At 31.4% G+C, this 18,727-nt stretch overlaps 1 protein-coding gene across 1 annotated transcript in view; it reads left to right on the forward strand.

The window, feature by feature from the left end:
• The first annotated feature begins 8,084 nt into the window (after nucleotides 1-8,084).
• Nucleotides 8,085-18,727, forward strand: part of LOC114324422 (elongation of very long chain fatty acids protein-like) — a 111,196-nt gene continuing 100,553 nt past the window's right edge. The window contains exon 1 of the mRNA XM_028272261.2: nucleotides 8,085-8,302. The gene's annotated coding sequence lies outside the window, so the exon portion shown is untranslated. The remainder of the gene's footprint in view (nucleotides 8,303-18,727) is intronic.

Raw genomic sequence — 18,727 nt, forward strand, 5'->3', positions numbered from 1 at the left:
TTTCTTTAGTTACGAGTGACTAAAACTAAAAATATTATAAAAAAATCAACTAAAAAGCAAAAATAAAAAAAATCAAACTTGAAGGATTATTCAAAAAAAAACTGTTAGACACATTAAATATATGTACAAAAATCTCACAATTCGTTAAAAAATTGAAAAAATCTAACACACACATTCGTTAAAGAAAAGCGTGGGGCGCGTCTTTATCGAATAAACTGTTTTCGTCCCACGCTTTTCTTTAAGGTGATACAGTAGCGATCAACAGGTAGCGAAAACGCGTTCCAAGATTGCGGCTGTAATTTTTAATATTTTTTCGAGATATTTGGCACACGTATTCGTAATATAATAAAGAATGGCGGTACAGAGCCCAATTTGAAAAATATACTAATATGTGGAAGTTAATATATAATTAAATACAATATTAAAAAAACGAGCCTGTACCGCTATTAAGAAGAACAAAAAAATACACTTTCTTCAAATAAACTTTTTTATCCGATGCCTAGATTTTGTGTCATTTTGGACCTGCTAATGAAATAAAAAATTTTAGTAGTTCCAAAATGACACAAAATCTAGGCATCCGATAAAAAAGTTTATTTGAAGAAAGTGTATTTTTTTGTTCTTCTTAATGGCGGTACAGGCTCGTTTTTTTAATATTGTATTTAATTACAGAGTAATTTCCACATATTAATATATCTTTCAAATTGGGCTCTGTACCGCCATTCTTTATTATATTACGAATACGTGTGCCAAATATCTCGAAAAAAATTTCAAAATTACAGCCGCAATCTTGGAACGCGTTTTCGCTACCTGTTGATCGCTACTGTTTCCTCTTAACGAATGTGTTAGATTTTTTCAATTTTTTAACGAATGTGTGTGACTTTTTTATATTTAATGTGTCTAACAGTTTTTTTCGAATAATCCTTCGAATTTGAATTTTTTTTATTTTTTGCTTTTTAGTTGATTTTTTTATGATATTTTAATTTTAGTCACTTTTAACTAAAGAAAAGCGTTTCTTAAAAATTTGTTTTTTTCATATTTTTTTTCTTATTGTTTCAAGCGAATTTAAGAGAAGCAACGTACACGAAGTCAAACAATATTTTTTATTTTAAAGCAATTTAATCACCTTGTTCTTCTACTGCCGACTCAACCAATGAAGGTTGACTTGACTATAAGCAAAGCATTGCAAATTCGTCCCCATCTTCTGCTTTTCTTAAAAGCGACTACATACAGTTGAGTCCGCGAATCTTTACCCGTGCGTAGGGCCGGTTCTAGGGTTTTGAGCGCCCCGGGCAAAACAAAATTTGGCGCCCTTTTATACAAGAATATACAAAAGGTGTCTCTCGTTAAGATAGGCAAAATGACCTTATTTCCAGGATTCAATTTTTTCATTGTTTTGCGTTCTATATGATTAAAAAATACGGCTTAGCTCAATTTAAACCCCCCATCCCATTCCTCCTCCTACCAACGCCAAAAGCGTCATTTTTTCGTTTTTTTTAGGTGGGATGCAATCAATTTAAAAATTTAAAAAATTCACACGCATAGTTGAGGCTTTTTCAAAACATCGAAGTAGTGTATTTCTTAATTATTTTTTATATTTATTAATTTTTGTCATGCCATTTGTCAAAAATGCAATAATAATATAGTTATAATTAAATTATTTTTTTTTGAAAATCACTCTTTTACGAAGAGTTAGAGGAGTGATAATGAGAGACAAAATTAGAAACACAGATATACGGACAAACCTTAAGACGAAATCGGTACTTGATCTGTATATTAAAGAAAATCAGCAGAATTGGTGGGGATACCTGAAAAGAATGAAGGACAACATACGAGTAGATACCAATGAAGAAAATATAAGAAGCCAGAATACAAAAGACAATAAATACAGGAAGATCTAGAGAATGATGAAATACAGCAGTCGGGAAAATCATTCAAAGGAAGGCAAAAACAATAGCAAAAACAAGCAGATTAGCATATAACAAGAAACAATGGTCAACAACGTGTCAGTTTCGATATTGAAAAGTATTAGGGACTCAAAAGACTATATACATATATGTATGTATATTATTTATTATATGGATACCTACTTACCCATATTTATTTAAGGTAAAAATAAAAATTAATCAATGTCACAACCAATATAATGTAACAAAACTCTTTTTGTTTTACTTTAGAACACACGCATGCACGCCACGCATTTTTGTTATAAATGCTGCAAAGTTTACAGAACAAAATTATTCCTTTGCTCAGAATTCGTTCAGAATTTATAAATTTGATATTCGTCTATATTTTTAAGTCTATTGTTGACATCGGTACGTTATAATATGTGACAAATGATGTTTAAAAAAAAATGAACAAACTAGATCGTAAAAAGCATTTGTCTGCATTAATGTTGAATTGGTGTTAAAAGCCATAACATTTTTTAGGTTGCTTTATTCTTATTAGTAAGTTTTTTAAAGGTAAAATAGTACGATTATTCAATCAACGTCTTAGGAAAAATGTTCAAAGTTTATATAAAATTTGGAAAAACATTGAATGTAAAAAATATTTTATTTTTATATCGGCGTCCGTCAAAATTTGGCGCCCCGGGCGGTTGCCGCCCCTTTATCCGGCGCTGCCCGTGCGTCATCATTTAAAGCATACGAAATAAGTCGATGATAAGTCGTAAATTGAAATTTACTAAACGCAACAGCAAGTGACAGTAAGTGACTTGCTGTTGCGTTTAGTAAATTTCAATTTCCGACTTATCATCGACTTATTTCGTATGCTTTAAATGATGACACACGGGTAAAGATTCGCGGACTCAACTGTATGTGTTTATAGACCTGGTTCCCGCGTACCAAAAAATTTTTTGTTAATATCAAGCTGGAAATTTGTTAATAAGATCCCGTTCACATGGCAGGCGATTAACTACATACATTTTACTTGAGGTCGTTCACATGCAAAGGCGCCTTTTAATGACCTAAAACGCGCGCTAGCCTCTGAACGGTCTCAAGTAAAATGTATGTATGTAGTTGTAATCGCGCGTTATCAAAACGCGCGTTAATCGCCTCTCATGTGAACGGGCTGTTTATAGTGTTGCATATGTAGGGGGGTTTTGCGCCACTAGCGAGAACTTTCCGTTCTCTGATAATTTTATTTTGAAAATTTTCCAAAAATTGTTAATGTTCACATATTTATACCTACCTACTTTTCTAGTCGTGTAATTGATTTTTATGTTAATTACATATTTATTTTTACGAGGAGTAATTTATTGTAACGATTTTGTCCGTTATTTATAAATTAAATTTTAATGTTATATAATTGTCCAATTAAAAATTAAATATTAGTAAGATAATGCCATTTAATTGCAGGCGTGAAAAACACGCAAGTAATAAATAACAAATTACTTTACAAAAAAAAACTCAATGGAAATCATAAAAAATAAATAAAAATGTAAACTATACCAGGATTCCCTAAACTATTTATTAATTGAATTAATAAAGTGTTGTTTATGTGAACCCATTAACCCATTAACGACCAATTTTTTTTCAAAGTTCAAATTTGTACTTATTCATTATTATCAGAAATTTTACTTAGTCCTAAGCCTTTCTACCTTTAGTTGTTAGGCTGATGGAGTTGAGTATGGAATTGTAGTCTACATGCTTTCCGATCTTTCGTTAGGTTTCTTACACTTTCCAATGTCAATCCTGTCTTCTCGACTTCTTTCCTGATTTCATCTACCCACAACCAACTTGAGGAAGACCAACTCTTGGTCTTCCTCCTTTGTTTTTCCCCTGCACTCCCGTTTCGAACACTCGCTTTGTTAGTCTCTCGTTCGACATTCTACACACGTGTCCGAACCATCTAAGTTGTCTCTCTACTATTTTTTCATTGATTAGTTCTAGTTTTAGGTTTTATCTAATTGTTTCGTTTCGTATTTTGTCTGATCTCTTTCTGTTTGCTATTTTCCTTAGAAACCTCATTTCCATAGCATTGACTCTGGATTTTTGTCTCCCCGTCAATCTCCATGTCTCGCTGCTATACATGATTGTTGGTCTAACTACTGATCTAACGACTGCCGTTTTTACTTTCTACGGTATCTCTTTTTTACCCAAAAATGTTGTTTTCATAGTATGTATTAAAAAATAATCTTTCTGTTCGTCCCATTCTCTCGGTTATTTCCATGTCTTGTTTACCATTTGATTCAATTATTACTTCTAGATATTTAAAATATTCCACTCGCTCTAGTTGTTTTCCGTCCAATTATATTGCGTGTGTCTTCCTCGTATTTGAAATTATCATTATTTTTGTTTTCTTTGTATTAATTTTTATATTTATGTTTGATAGTTCTTCTTCTAGGATTTCACGATTGTTCTGTAAGTCTTCTCTGTTTTCTGCGATAAATATCATGTCATCTACTAATAGTAGTTCCGATAGTTGACTCTGTTCCATTTGCCAGTATCTTAATGTTACTTTTCTCATTCTTCTCTTGGCTTTCTTTATTGCTTCATCCAGTACCACTGAGAATAGCACGGACTCAACACGCATCCCTGTTTGACGCCTTGAAGTCAACCTTCAATTTTAAAAAGATAATAACCTCTTCAACAACTTAGGAAGTTATATAATCTTTTTAATACAATTCTTAAACAATCTTTTTTTGAAAACGATTTCCGGAGTGGCAGTCGAAATGTTAAACATTAGTTAGTTAAAAATGTAATTGTCTTAGAATCAAGTGTGGCTTAATCTCATATATAAACACAATGTTTAATTTAGACATGCCATAAGAAAACAGTTTCAGAACCTTATTCACCCTGTAAATATTTCAAAAAATGAGTATTCTGTTAACAATCGAATAAACAATAATAATCATTTTTGTACAAAGTTGTTTCTCCCCACTCGCATCCCTCCTAGACTAAGAGCCGCTATAGGTGAAAATTCTTAATCATTTTAGGCACAACGGGACCCTATAACTTAAATAGTAGAACCTAAAAGAAAACGCACTGTGCCGTCACTTTTCAGTGGCACATGCGACTACAGTGGCGCATCAAACTTTCCACTTTTGGACGGGATACATAAATTCAAAAATACCCTCCCTCATTACCAGAATTTAATTTTTTTCATATTTTTAAGTTATATGTGATTAAGATATAAGATTCATCGTAATTTTAACCCACCACCCCCTTCTCCTTGCCCCCACCATCAAAAACTTTATTTTTCGATTTTATTTTTTTTTTGGTGGAATGCAATCAATTTTAAAATTTCAAAAAATTCACACGCATGGTTAAGGCTTTTGTAAAACACGTCTATTTTTTATAGACCTGTAGGTTGAGTGTACATAACCTCAAAAAGTTAAAAAAAAATTTTTTTGGAAAAAGGTATATAACTTTTTTTTTGGGGATAGCTGCAGATCTAATTTTTTCTTAGTCTTGTGTATTTTATCAAACACTATATTTCTAATTTTTTTCAGATTTTTCTGTAATGCTGGTCACCTTCAAAAATCCAAAAAAACTGTTTTTAATGGGGTTTTGGGGGGTTTGAACGTGTTTTTCTGATTTTTAAATATTCTAAAGGACTCAGTTACTTCAAGTTACAGATAACCTATAAAAACAAAATTGATTTGATATATTATGAAGTCTATAAAATAGGAAAAATCCCCCAAAACCCCCCAAAAAACAGTTTCTCGGATTTTTGAAGATGGTGAGCCTTACGGAAAAATCTGAAAAAAATTAAAAATATAGTGTTTGATAAAACACACAAGATTAAGAAAAAATTAGACCTGCAGCTATTCTTCAAAAAAAGTTATAGGCTTTTTTGAAAAAAAAAAAATTCTTTTAATTTTTTGAGGTTATGTACACTCTACCTATGGGTCTATAAAAAATAGGCATGTTTTATAAAGGCCTCAGCTATGCGTGTGAATTTTTTGAAATTTTAAAATTGATTGCATCCCACCAAAAAAAAAAATAAAAACGAGAAATGAAGTTTTTGATGGTGGGGCAGGGGGAAGGGGTGGTGGGTTAAAATTACGCTGAATCCTATGTGTTAATCACATAGAACTTAAAAAAATAAAAAAAAATTAATTCTGTTAGTAAGGGAGGGTAACTTTTAATTTATTTATCCCGTCCATAAGTGGAAAGTTTGATGCGCCACTGTCGACGCATGTGCCACTGTAAAGTGACGGCACAGTGTTCAAACGTTTTCTTTTAGGTTCTACTATTTAAGTTATAGGGTCCCATCGTGCCTAAAATGATTAAGAAATTTCACCTATAGCGGCTCTTAGTCTATCACTTTATACCATTTTCTTCCACTAATTAACTTTCAATTTTGCGTTTTCCAGCCAAGTTAAATGTCGGAGAGGTGCTGAGCTGAGGTACTACTTACCGGTACTACATCTAGTGAGACAAGTCTTGGTGGTGGTGATACTATCGTGCTACGCTCGTTAGTATTTATTCGGTCAAGATCAGTCTATAATAACTGTTATAGACCAAATCTTCTCCTTAAAGGAGATACAGATAACTTGTTATGAAGGTAAAGTTCCCCCGAATGTTTTGTTTGTGGATTTTTTTCTTCTTCTTTAAGTTCCATCTTCTATCGAAGGTTGGAAATCATCATGCCAATGCGGACCCTGTTGACTGCCGCTCTAAACAGCTGTGCATTACTGCATTCGAACCATTTCCTTAAATTCTTAAGCCAGGATATTCTTCGTCTTCCCACATTTCGCTTTTCTCGGATTTTGCCTTGCATAATAAGTTGCAATAATGAGTATTTTTCCCTCTTATCACATGTCCCAAGTACTCAAGTTTTCGTTTGTTGATAGTTAGTATTATTTCCGGTTTATTTCCTATCCTTCTAGTTACTTCCACGTTCGACATTCTTTGAATCCATGATATTCGTAGGATTCTTCTGTAACACCAAAATTCAAAGGCGGCCAACTTATTCAAATGGACTTGTTTCAACGTCCACGCTTCCAAGCCATAAAGAAGAGTAGAGAACATGTAACACCGAAGTATCCTTAGGCGTAGTTCTAACCTTATATGCCGACAAAAAAGAAACTTCTTAAGTTTAATGAATGATGCACGTGCTATTTCAATACGTGTCTTAATTTCTTTGGTTTGGTCTCCATTTCTACATGTTCCTAAGTATTTGTAGTTATTCACTCTCAATTACAGTATCTTCAATAGTCAATTGGATGTTTGCGTCTGCTGATTTAGTCATGATCATGCATTTAGTTTTCTTTAAATTCATCTTCAGTCCGTACTCATGACAGCGTTCATTAAGGCGTTACATTACGTTCTGTAAATCATTGTTGTTATCCGTTATTATTACGGTGTCTTCTGCAAAACGTAAGTTGTTTAAAACTTCTCCATTGATAGATATACCTTCTGTTGAATCTGAGAGCGCTTTTTGAAATACCGCTTCACTGTAGACATTGAAGAGTAGTGGGGACAACACGCGACCCTGACGGACTCCTCTCTGTATTTTGATATCTTGGGTGTCCTGGTTGTCAACTCTTACCTTGGCAGTTTGATTTCAATATATATTAGATATAATTTTCATATCACGACTGTCAATATTTTTGCTTTTTAATATATCTACAAGCTTTTTATGTTGAACTTTATCAAATGCCTTTTCAAAGTCTACAAAACAGCAGTACATATCCTGATTCATCATGTCCATGCCATCTCTGGGCCAGCACATTCAAGCCGAACAAAGCATCTCTTGTGCTCATACCATTTCTAAAGCCCGATTTTGTGTCACCAATTCCACATTCAAGAGTTTTAACAATTCTGCTGTGTATTATTTTCAAAAATGTTTTAAGCGTGTGACTCATTAAAAATAACTGATTTTTGTTTAAAATAATTGTAATTAGTGAATATTATGATTATGGTTTATAAAAATGCCCTGGGTCTTTAACGGCTTGTTGTGCGGATAAATAAATAAATAAATATTCACCCTGTAAATATTTCAAAAATTGACTATTCTGTTTAAAATCGAATAAATAATAATAATTTTTGTACAAAGTTGTTTCTCCCCACTCACATCCCTCTCCTTATACCATTTTCTTCCACTAATTAACTTTCAATTATTTTGCGTTTTCCAGCAAGTTTAATGTCGGAGAGGTGCTGAGCCGAGTACTACTTGCCGGTACTACATCTAGTGAGACAAGTCTTTGGTGGTGATACTATCGTGCTACGCTCGTTAGTTATTGATCAATCTCTGTTTTTTATTCCGGCGTGTTGGTACCAAGGAATGGTACTTGTCTATTAGGTTTCGTAAAAGTGATCGCATACATTTCTGCGTTGGATTTTTCTTTGTAGTGAAGGTAAGCTTTTTTTTAATCTGGAAGAAACAAATATTTAAAAAATATTCGACACAACTTAAGTCAACTCATATTTCATTTAATTTTAATCAATAACAAACATTACAAAATTTTCTTAAGAAATTGACTTTATTTACATAGTGAATTTTAGATTCAGTTATGGCTAAAATAATTTAAAATCAGCATTATAGTCCATGCGTTATTTGTTCTGAAACACTCTATCAACTTTTGCTTGAAGGGGGTAGGCGCAAAATATTGGTCCAAGATTATTTAAATGCAATTTTAGAATCCTGAAAAAATTTAAACGCAAAATATTTTTGAAAAATTTAAACGCAGAATGAAAGATTACATTATTGCAGAGGGCCGAAAGTCCCTGAAAACTTCTATAATGTTTATTTTAATAAGTTACAGGGGTGAAAAAAGAGAGAAAATTTAGCGTGACTTTTAATTTCAAATATTTCATTCAAAAGAAACTCTTTGTTTATTCTAAGGGACTTTCTACCCTCGATAATAATAATAAAAGCTTTCATTCTGCGTTTAACTTTTTTTCAAAAATTCTTCCTAGTTTTCCCAGGATTCGAAAACAATGAATGCATTTAAATAGCACTGTACTAAGATTTTGCGCCTACCCCCTTAATCTCCGAAATATTATTAGAACTTATTAATTAAACAATTTGTGAAAAAATTAGAAAAACTCAATTTTTTTCTCCTTTCCGTTGTATATCTCCGCAGCTAGAGATTTTAGAAAATTGCCATTAAATTGGATAAATCATATATGATCAAATTTTTGCTTGGGCAAAAAGGGGGTAGGCGCAAAATATTGGTAAAATGCTATTTTAATGCATTATTTTTTTTTTCGATTCCAAGAAAATTTAGCGTGACTATTAATTTCGAATATTTCATTCAAAAGAAACTCTTTGTTTATTCTAAGGGACTTTCGGCCTTCGGTAATAATGTAATATTTCATTCTGAATTTAAATTTTTCAAAAATATTTATTAGCTTTCTCATTATTTGAAAAAATAGTGAATGCATTTAAATAGCATTGGACCAAGATTTTGCGCCTACTACCTACCTTAATCTCCGAAATAATTAGAAAATTTTTTTCTCCTTTTCGTTGCTATATCTCCGCAGCTAGAGATTTTAGAAAATAATCTGAAGACAAGAATCATGTATAAGATAATGATGTGTAAGATAAACTAATAATTAATATGTATTAGTTGACGTATATATATTTAGAGAGACCTTTGAAACAGGTCATTTAGGCCTAGAGCTCGGTTATTTCTTTCCATTTTTTTCTGTTGAGTGATATAGTTCTCCAATTCTGGACATCATTTTCTTCCAAATCCTCTATAACCACTTGTCGCCATCGTCTTCTAGGTCTTCCCTTCCTTTTCTTATAGTATGGTGTCTTCCAAGCGATAGACTTTGGTGTTCTTCCTTATGGCATTCTTTCAATATGACCCAGCCACTGCAATCTTCTTTTTATGATTATATCTATGGTTGGTTCTGTGTAGATCTCATCAATTTTTTTAATTTCCGACTGGTATATTATTTGACAAATAATGACATGATTTCGAAGTCAGTTAAGTATGATATAATGCCCTAGGGCGTTATTTTGAAAAATAACGCCTTAGGGCAATAAATTTAAATAACTAGTTAAATACTGTCAAGTTGACAAATAACAACTTAAGTAAAACTATGGTTATCACAATTACGTTACGACTATTGCTGATAAATGTACTTATTTGAAAACTAATTAATTCAAAATTCGTTAAAATTTTTTGCACATAAAGAATAATTTAGTCGGACATTAAACGTCGAAGGCACCACGGGTATTACAACCACAAGTTTTTGTGTCACTTAAGTGTCACAATCAAATGCTTATTTTGGGTTCTGTGTACATCCCTCCTGCGTCTGAACAGCAGTGTTACATCGAGCATTGTAGCAGTGTTGAGTTTATATTTGAAAACTTTCCAGATAGTGATATGAATATATGCGGTGATTATAACTTACCCAATGTTAAATGGATAAATGATGAATTTAGAATTAGAGTTCAATGTATTCCCAATTCTCCTGCTAATGATTTGTGTAATACTGCCAGTTATTGTAATTTATCTCAAATTAATGTGATACCTAATAGCAGAAATACTTTTCTCGACTTAATTTTTTCTAGTTTGTCTAATATAATTGTGTCGGAACCATCTGATCCCTTGTTTGACAAAAGTGTCCATCATACTCCAGTTTCTTTGGAATTGTTTGTTAATGCTAACTCATCAACTTTAAATTATGAAGAATACTTTTTAGATTTCAGAAATGGTGATTACTTTAGCATAAATTATCTTTTGGCTGAGATTGATTGAAAATTAGTTTGCATCAGCAAAAATATCAACGAGGCTATTGAGACCTTCTATGAAATTCTATACAATTTAATACATAATTTTGTACCCATTAAACGGGCTCCACACTCTCGGCGAAGTTACTTCGCCAAAGTTGGCTGAAGTCCGAAGTGCCTCTCTACACACTCGTTCTACTTCGCGAGAAACACATTCAAGCGGTGCGATACCGACAAAGATCCCTTTGACTCGGACGCGCCAGACCGACAGATTTCGGAAGTAGAACGAAGTTAGACAAAGTTACACAAAGTGGCCGTCTACACTCTCGTACTTGTTGAACCTCGATCGACTTCGGCGAGAGTGTGGACGGCGTTTTAAAAAATATAAAACATCCACATATCCTAATTGGTATAACTGTGATCTAAAATCGTTAATATTAAAAAAGAAAACTACTCATAAAACATTCAAACAGACAGGTAGGGAAGAAGATTATAATATATTTTCAAGTATTAGAACTCATTGTAAAGAACTTACGAATTCACTATATAAACGACATGTTCAGGAAACTGAAAACAATATATCTGAAAACCCTAGGCCCTAGGCCCTAGATCATTCTGGAAATTTATAAATAGTAACAGAAACTTACATATTATGTTACCATCAGTTATTAAGTATGATGATTATACTGGGGAAAATAGTCAAGAAATCGTTGATATTTTTGCGAACTTTTTTTCAACTGTCTACAATGATGTTGTAGTTAATCAAATTCCTATTTTTAAATTTGAAAAATCTGCGAATGTAAGCAATTATGTTGTTGACATTAAGAGATAGTTGATAAGACTCTGAGTAGCCCATGGAAACTTACCAAAGGACCTGACGAAGTTTCAGTATTTAAAAAAAAATGTGTATACACTTTGGCAGAACCAATACACCATTTATTTAACCTATCACTAACATCAGAGATAATTCCCGATTTTTGGAAATCTAGTTTTTTAAAACCAATTTTCAAGTTTGGTCAGAAAGATAAAGCTAAAAATTACCGTGTAGTTTGTATACAGTCAGAGTTACCAAAACTATTAGATTTTTTTGTAAATAGAATGTTTGAAAATAGAATAGAATGTTTGATTGTATTTGTAAAAACATAATAATTGGTGAACACCATGGTTTTAGCCAAGGTAAATCCACAGTTACAAATCTCCTGTATTATACAAATTTTATCATTAACTCGTTGAAGTTTGGTTCTCAGGTCGATTCAATCTATGCTGATTTTTCAAAAGCTTTCGATAGAGTCAATCATGAGATATTGATTGCCAAACTTTGTGGCTATGGCATTAGCGATAACATCTCAAATTGGATTAAACATTATTTGTCTAATCGTTCTCAAATGGTTAAATATGGTAGTTTTTTGTTAAAACCAATTTGTATAACATCAGGTGTTTCACAAGGTTCTCATTTGGGACCACTGCTTTTTAATATATTTGTTAACGATTTACAAACAGTAATTAGAGAGTTATTGCCAACGTCTTTTAAGTCGACCTGTAATAAAAGATCCTTTATTTTGACATATAAGCATGCGCAGTATTGCGTCTTTAATTTTTGTCTTTTAATAAAATACAGGCCGCCTGTATTTAAGGAAAATTAGAGGACACCTTTATTTTAATAAAAGTTCCTTTATTTTGACATAACGTGTCAAAAATGTGAAGAAAGGTCTAACTTCACTTGTATTTTGAATTTATCTTGTCGCTTCTTTGGATTGATAATTTATGTATTGTGGGATTGATATTTGATTAAACTTTCATCATTAAAGTTGTATGTTGGGTTTTATTTATTAAAAACAACTCTAAGTAATATTCTGAGATATAGATTATTGATGTTTTGACCCAAACGAATATAGAAAAGAACATTTTATTGAAGCTTGAGTTATTACAAGAAGTTGTAAAAAGGAATATTATGTAAATAATTTTAAATTGTTACTAATTACAATGATCAGACTTAAAATATCAGTAACTCATTTATTAAACTCAATATATTTTACATTTTTCTATAGAAATAAATATTTATTGAAGATATAAGAGATTGAAGATATAAGATCAATAAATTTTAATGAAAGTTAGGATTTGTTAAAATTCTAGATTCAAAATAGAGTTCTATTCAGCAGATATATAACAACAGGTTAACAAAATAAAACAAAGGTTGAAGTATTTATTTTTGAAAATTTAATCTTTTATAGATTGGAATCTATAAAGTTTTTAATCAAAAGTATTAATACACTTTCATTTTCATGCCATCTTCTTCTTTTGGTTCTTATCCGTTTCGAATGTTGGAAATCATATAGCAATCGTAACCTTGTTAGCTGCGATTCGAAACAGTTCCATTGATATTCTCCCTCTACCAGGTCTTCGCTTACCTTTGACTGTACCTTGCAATATGTACTGCAGCAGGGAGTAACGGTGCTGATTTATCATATGTGTCCCAGATACTGCAGTTTTATGCGTTTAATGGTAAACACAATCTCCAATTCCTTCTTCATTCCTCCTTGTTCGTGATCCATTTCATGCCATCAGTATTTGTTTATTTAAACATTGCCAAAAAAATTAATAAAAACCAGCATAAAGCCTAATTCTTCTATTATCTTTTTGTATATCGGGAAGTTTATCTGACAGATTAGAGGTCTTTTCATTTTCAGATAACTAATTATTGGGAAGTTTATATAACAGTATCCTTAGTATCTGTCTTTTCAGCTCCGGATAACTAGTTAACGGGAAGTTTTTCTCTGTCAGATATCTATTAGTATCTAATCTGTCAGATAAACTTCCTGATAACTAGTTATCCAGAGGTGAAAAGAAAGAAAGAGAGGGCCATAATGGATAAAAGATCAAACGCCAATAGCATGTATGTATATATTTATAAATTTATTATTTAAAACCTGCTAATGATCATAAAATACTTAAAATCAGTCACCAATATAATATTTATATTTATTTATAAATTTATTAACAAACTGCAGTCCAATAAAAATAAAATTAGTTTAAGCGCTAGCTTTAAATGTCGAACAATAATTTTAAACAAACACACACACACAATTTAGTGGCATTAGATTAGCTCCTGGTTGAAAATGTACTGCCACAGCTTCTATATCAATATCAACAGCACACTCATTTGCCAGTATTTCAACGTTTTCTCTATTATGTACTACTGCAATATGTAAAACTGAACAAGCTGATATTATTCTTTGAATAAAAGGTAACTTGCATCTCATTACATATGGTAAAATGGGAAATCTCTTCACAATACCAAATGTTCTTTCAATAACAATTCTTGAAGGAATTTGTGATGGATTATAAAAACACAACTTCTGTGTGAAAATTCTGGAATGGTGTCATTCGGTAGTTGTAGTTGAGGAATGGATATCCACTATTCCCTAATAATATATTCTCCAGAAATTCCCCATTACATATACCCATAATGCAAAAGTATTTAAAAACTCCTAAAATAGTATTTCCAATTTATTGCACTTCCATTTTATTGAACGATGAGTATTATGGGATATATTATGTTGTTCTCTAAACATCTTTAAATGACAAAATAATTAAATTTAACGTTTTACTCTTCAATTATCTTATTTTAATTTATATCGACAAATGGAATTTTATAGGTTATTTTTATATTTACAAAAATATTTCATGTCATTTGTCAAAATAAAAGATTCTTTAACTGCGTTTGCAATACCACTCTTTTACACCCGTCCTGTATTTGTCCTTTATTAAAGTATCCTGTAATAAAGGATCCTTTATTTGCCGGTGGCAATAACTCTCTATTAACTCTGACCAATTTCTCTTATTCGCTGATGACATAAAAATCTTTAGATCTATTGCTTGCCTCTCTGATTGTGAATGTTTGCAGTTGTCCTTAAATAATTTTTCACGTTTGTGTGAAGTAAATGTTTTAAACTTAAATCTAAAAAAATGTTTTAAAATCACGTTTAGTAAAACGCAGGCTTCTTTTAATAATAATTAGACACTTAATGGTACTGTTCTGCAAGAGATACATCAGGTACGGGATTTGTGTATAACACTGAATAGAAAACTGAACTTTAATGTTCGTATTAATGACATAATTTCACGTGCCCTTAAAATGTTAGGATTTATCCAGAGAAATTCAAAGGACTTTTCAGTTTTTACGTTTAAAATATTATACTGTTCGCTAGTGCGATCAATTATAGAATACTGCTGTATTATATGGTGTCCTTTTTATAATACCCAAAAAACTCAATTAGAAAAAGTTCAAAATAGATTTTTAAGGATATGTGGTTATAAAATGAGTTTAAGATGTGGAGATTATAATTACAGTTATATTCTTAATCAACTTAAAATGAACAAATTAGAGACAAGAAGAGCTGAATTCGAATTATATTTTTTACATAAGCTTCTAAATGGATTTATTAATTGCCCTGAAATTTTGGGTTTAATCTCGTTTAATATACCTATGCGAAGAACTCGTAATTCTGACCTGTTTTTTGTATATTTCCATTCTACTAATTATGGACCTAATGAAGTTATTTCTAGGATGTTACGTACGGCGAACAATTACCAAACAGATTTAGAATTATTTAATACTTCAACTGCATCATTTACAAAACATGTTAAAAAACTGTTGTAGCTAGCTCATGTATCTTACTGTATTTTATACATATTGTACAAAAACTGAAAAAGGGTTTAGCCCGTCAATACATAAATAAATAAATATAGATAATAACGCTTTCGGTAAACGTATATCCCTCGAGCCAAAGGCCCTCGGTATTATCCTTATAATACCCTTGATACCTTAATTACTATGATTGTTTGCCTAATATAACCATCTTCTGTTTTCTTTCCTCGGAGTATTCTCCTCAAAATTTTGCGTTCCCATCTTAACAATTTTCTTTAGACTTTTGGTTTAAGACCCATGTCTCGCATCTACCTATATACTGTTGATCTTAGCCTAGTTTTATGAAGTTTTGCGACAACTGTTTCGCTCTTAGGATACTGTTCATACCTCCTGCAGTCTTATTTGCTTGTATAAGTCTTGTGTCAATTTCTCTTTCTTCGTTGCACTTCTCAGTTATTCTAGCTCCTAAATATACAAATTCTTCTACTGCCTCTAATTGCATTTGTCCCCTTAAAGTGTTTAGTTTGAACTGCTAGGGTTGTCGTATTCCTCCTACGCTCATAACTAGAGTCCGGATTTCTAAGCATAATGCTTATGGTAAATAATACAAGCAGGACTATTTTCTTTTTAAATATGAACGAAATATGCAGAAATATGTCATTTTGACACCACTCTTTTATGTCTTTTTTGCTTTTTTTTTTAAATCTTTATGCCTTTTTGAATTTTTGTGCTTATTTGGTTCTTTTTTATATACTATTATTATTTTTGCATTTGTGAACAGCAGAAATTTAATTTTGATCTATGCAGTGCAATTGTGGACTCTGATCTCCCATTAAATAAATTGCAAAATGAAAGTTTTAAATAATTTTTGGTAAGTACTATCATATACATAATGTGCTGGATAAAAGTGCTCTAAGAAAAAATATGTTAATGCGTTTACAAGGAAACCTGACAAAAAGTAAAAACACTGGTGGGGAACAATTACACCTGGTTTGCTGTGGACGAGACTACGGATATTTGTGGAAGGTACGTCGCTAATTTAATCCTAGGCGTACTTAATGAAGAAATCTTGACGAAGGGTTATTTAGTGTGCTCAAAAGAACTAGAAGCAGAAAATAACAATGCAGTTCCAAGATTCATAAATGAAGCTTTAACAATTTTTTATCTTCCCGAGGCTGTGCCCACCAACAAAACAGCATCAAATCTTAAAGTGTTTTATCCAAATCTAATTCACTGTACGTGTCTAGCACATGGCCTGAATCGCGTTGCTGAGACTATACGGCTGCAATTTCCACTTGTTAATGAATTGATAAAAAATGGGAAAAAATTTTCATTAAAAATCGTTTAGGGGTGCAGCTTTTTAGATACAGATTCCCTAACACTCCATTACTACCGGAACCAGTGTTAACTCTGTGGGGTAAATGGTTAGATGCAGCTTTATACTACGCCGAATATTTCGAAAATTTTAGAAGCTTCGTATTATAAAGATACCGCTAACAAATCGATAAAAGATTGTCAGGATGTTTTAGGTGAAATAGAATTACAAAACAATCTTGCTTTTATCAAAAGTAACTTTTGTTTTGTGAGTAAAATAATAAAATATTTGGAGAAGTAGCAAATGTCATTAGTTGAGTCGATCCAGAAAAACAGTTTTAAAAAATAGATGGAAGATATCCCTGGAAAAATTGATCAGATAGTATTAACAAAAGTCAAAGATGTATTAACAAAAAACGAAGGATTTCAAAAGATAAAGAAAATATTTTCAGTTTTAAATGGAGAACACGTTGAAGATATAAATATGGATCCGGCAGTAGTGGCAAAATATAAATATTCATTGATAACCAGTGTTGACGTTGAAAGAAGCTTTTCGATATACAAAAATGTTTTGAGTAACAGGCGCCGAAACTTGACGGCGATGGAACGTTTAAATGAGTATTTAGTTATTTCATGCTTTAAACAAAAATGATATATTTTCCTTCATCTAAAACGCGTGGATAAAAATTAGGATAAAACATTTTTGTCTCGGTTATCATTTTTTTTTGTTTATTCTATTTTATTTTTAAATTTATAATTATTATCTCACAATAAATCACAATAAATCACAATAATCACAATAAATCACAATAAATCATCAATTATAATTATTATTTACTAGTTCTTAAGCTAAGCCTAGAGATAATTATATTAATTAAAAAAATGGGTTTTCAAAATTAATAAATAAAATGATATATTTTCCTTCATCTAAAGCGTGTGGATAAAAATTAGGTTAAAACATTTTTGTCTCCGTTATCATTTTTTTTTGTTTATTCTATTTTATTTTTAAATTTATAATTATTATCTCACAATAAATCACAATAAATCACAATAATCACAATAAATCACAATAAATCACAATAAATCATCAATTATAATTATTATTTACTAGTTCTTAAGCTAAGCCTAGAGATAATTATATTAATTAAAAAAAAAATGGGTTTTCAAAATTTATATGCTTATTTTCATGCTTTTTTTGTATATTAAAATGCTTTTTTTTCATAAAATCGTTATGCTTTTTAAGCGCTTTTTTTGCATTTCTTTATGCTTTTAAATCCGACCTCTACTCAAAACTTTGCATTTCTTTTGATTTAGCTGCAATCCATTTTAAAGGCATTTTCCACCATTCTACTCATTAAGTCGTGTAGTTCTTTTTCACTGGTTGCTGTAATTGCTAGATCATCCGCATATGTCATAAATTGATGTCCTTTATAGGTACATTATATCACATTTACTGTCTCTCACTATTTTCTCAAGCATTATATTATTGAACAGTAAAGTTGATAGGGGGTCTCTTTACCTCAATCCGGATTTGATAGAGAAGTCTTCAGATACATGGTCTTTAACTCTCACATTACTCGTTGTTCCTGTCATTGTCATCTTTAATAGGTTATTTCATTTCTTTAAGATATTAAATTCTTCTAAAATACTTGTCTTATGTCTTTTTAGGGAGTCGTATGCTTTGCTGAAATCAATGAAGAGAACAGTAGTTGGAATGTTATATTCATAACAGGTCGTTTTTTTTAGGTTTTTTTATTGTGAAGATTTTGTCTGTTGTTCCTCTACCCTTCCTGAAACCTGCCTGGTATTCTCCAAATTGTGGTTCAACTAGTTTCTCTATCCCATTTTTTATTAGATAAGCTATAATTTTGTATGTTACGTCTAATATCGAAATCCTTCGATAGTTGTTACATTCCGTACTATCGCCACTCTTTAAAATTGGAATTATCGTTGCATTTTTTCATCTTTTTGGCATTTGTTCTTCTTGCCAAGTTATTACGCTCTTCTATAGATTGCACTTTTTAGGTGTCCCTACAAAAAATCCAGGGAGACAAATCTGGTGTTAACAGTGGCTTAAGCAACGTGTCACTCAACACAAATCTGTCTGCAACATAGGAAAAAACTCTTATGCCT

Source organism: Diabrotica virgifera, chromosome 3 (genome assembly GCF_917563875.1).
Source record: "Diabrotica virgifera virgifera chromosome 3, PGI_DIABVI_V3a".
Classification (NCBI taxonomy): domain Eukaryota; kingdom Metazoa; phylum Arthropoda; class Insecta; order Coleoptera; family Chrysomelidae; genus Diabrotica; species Diabrotica virgifera.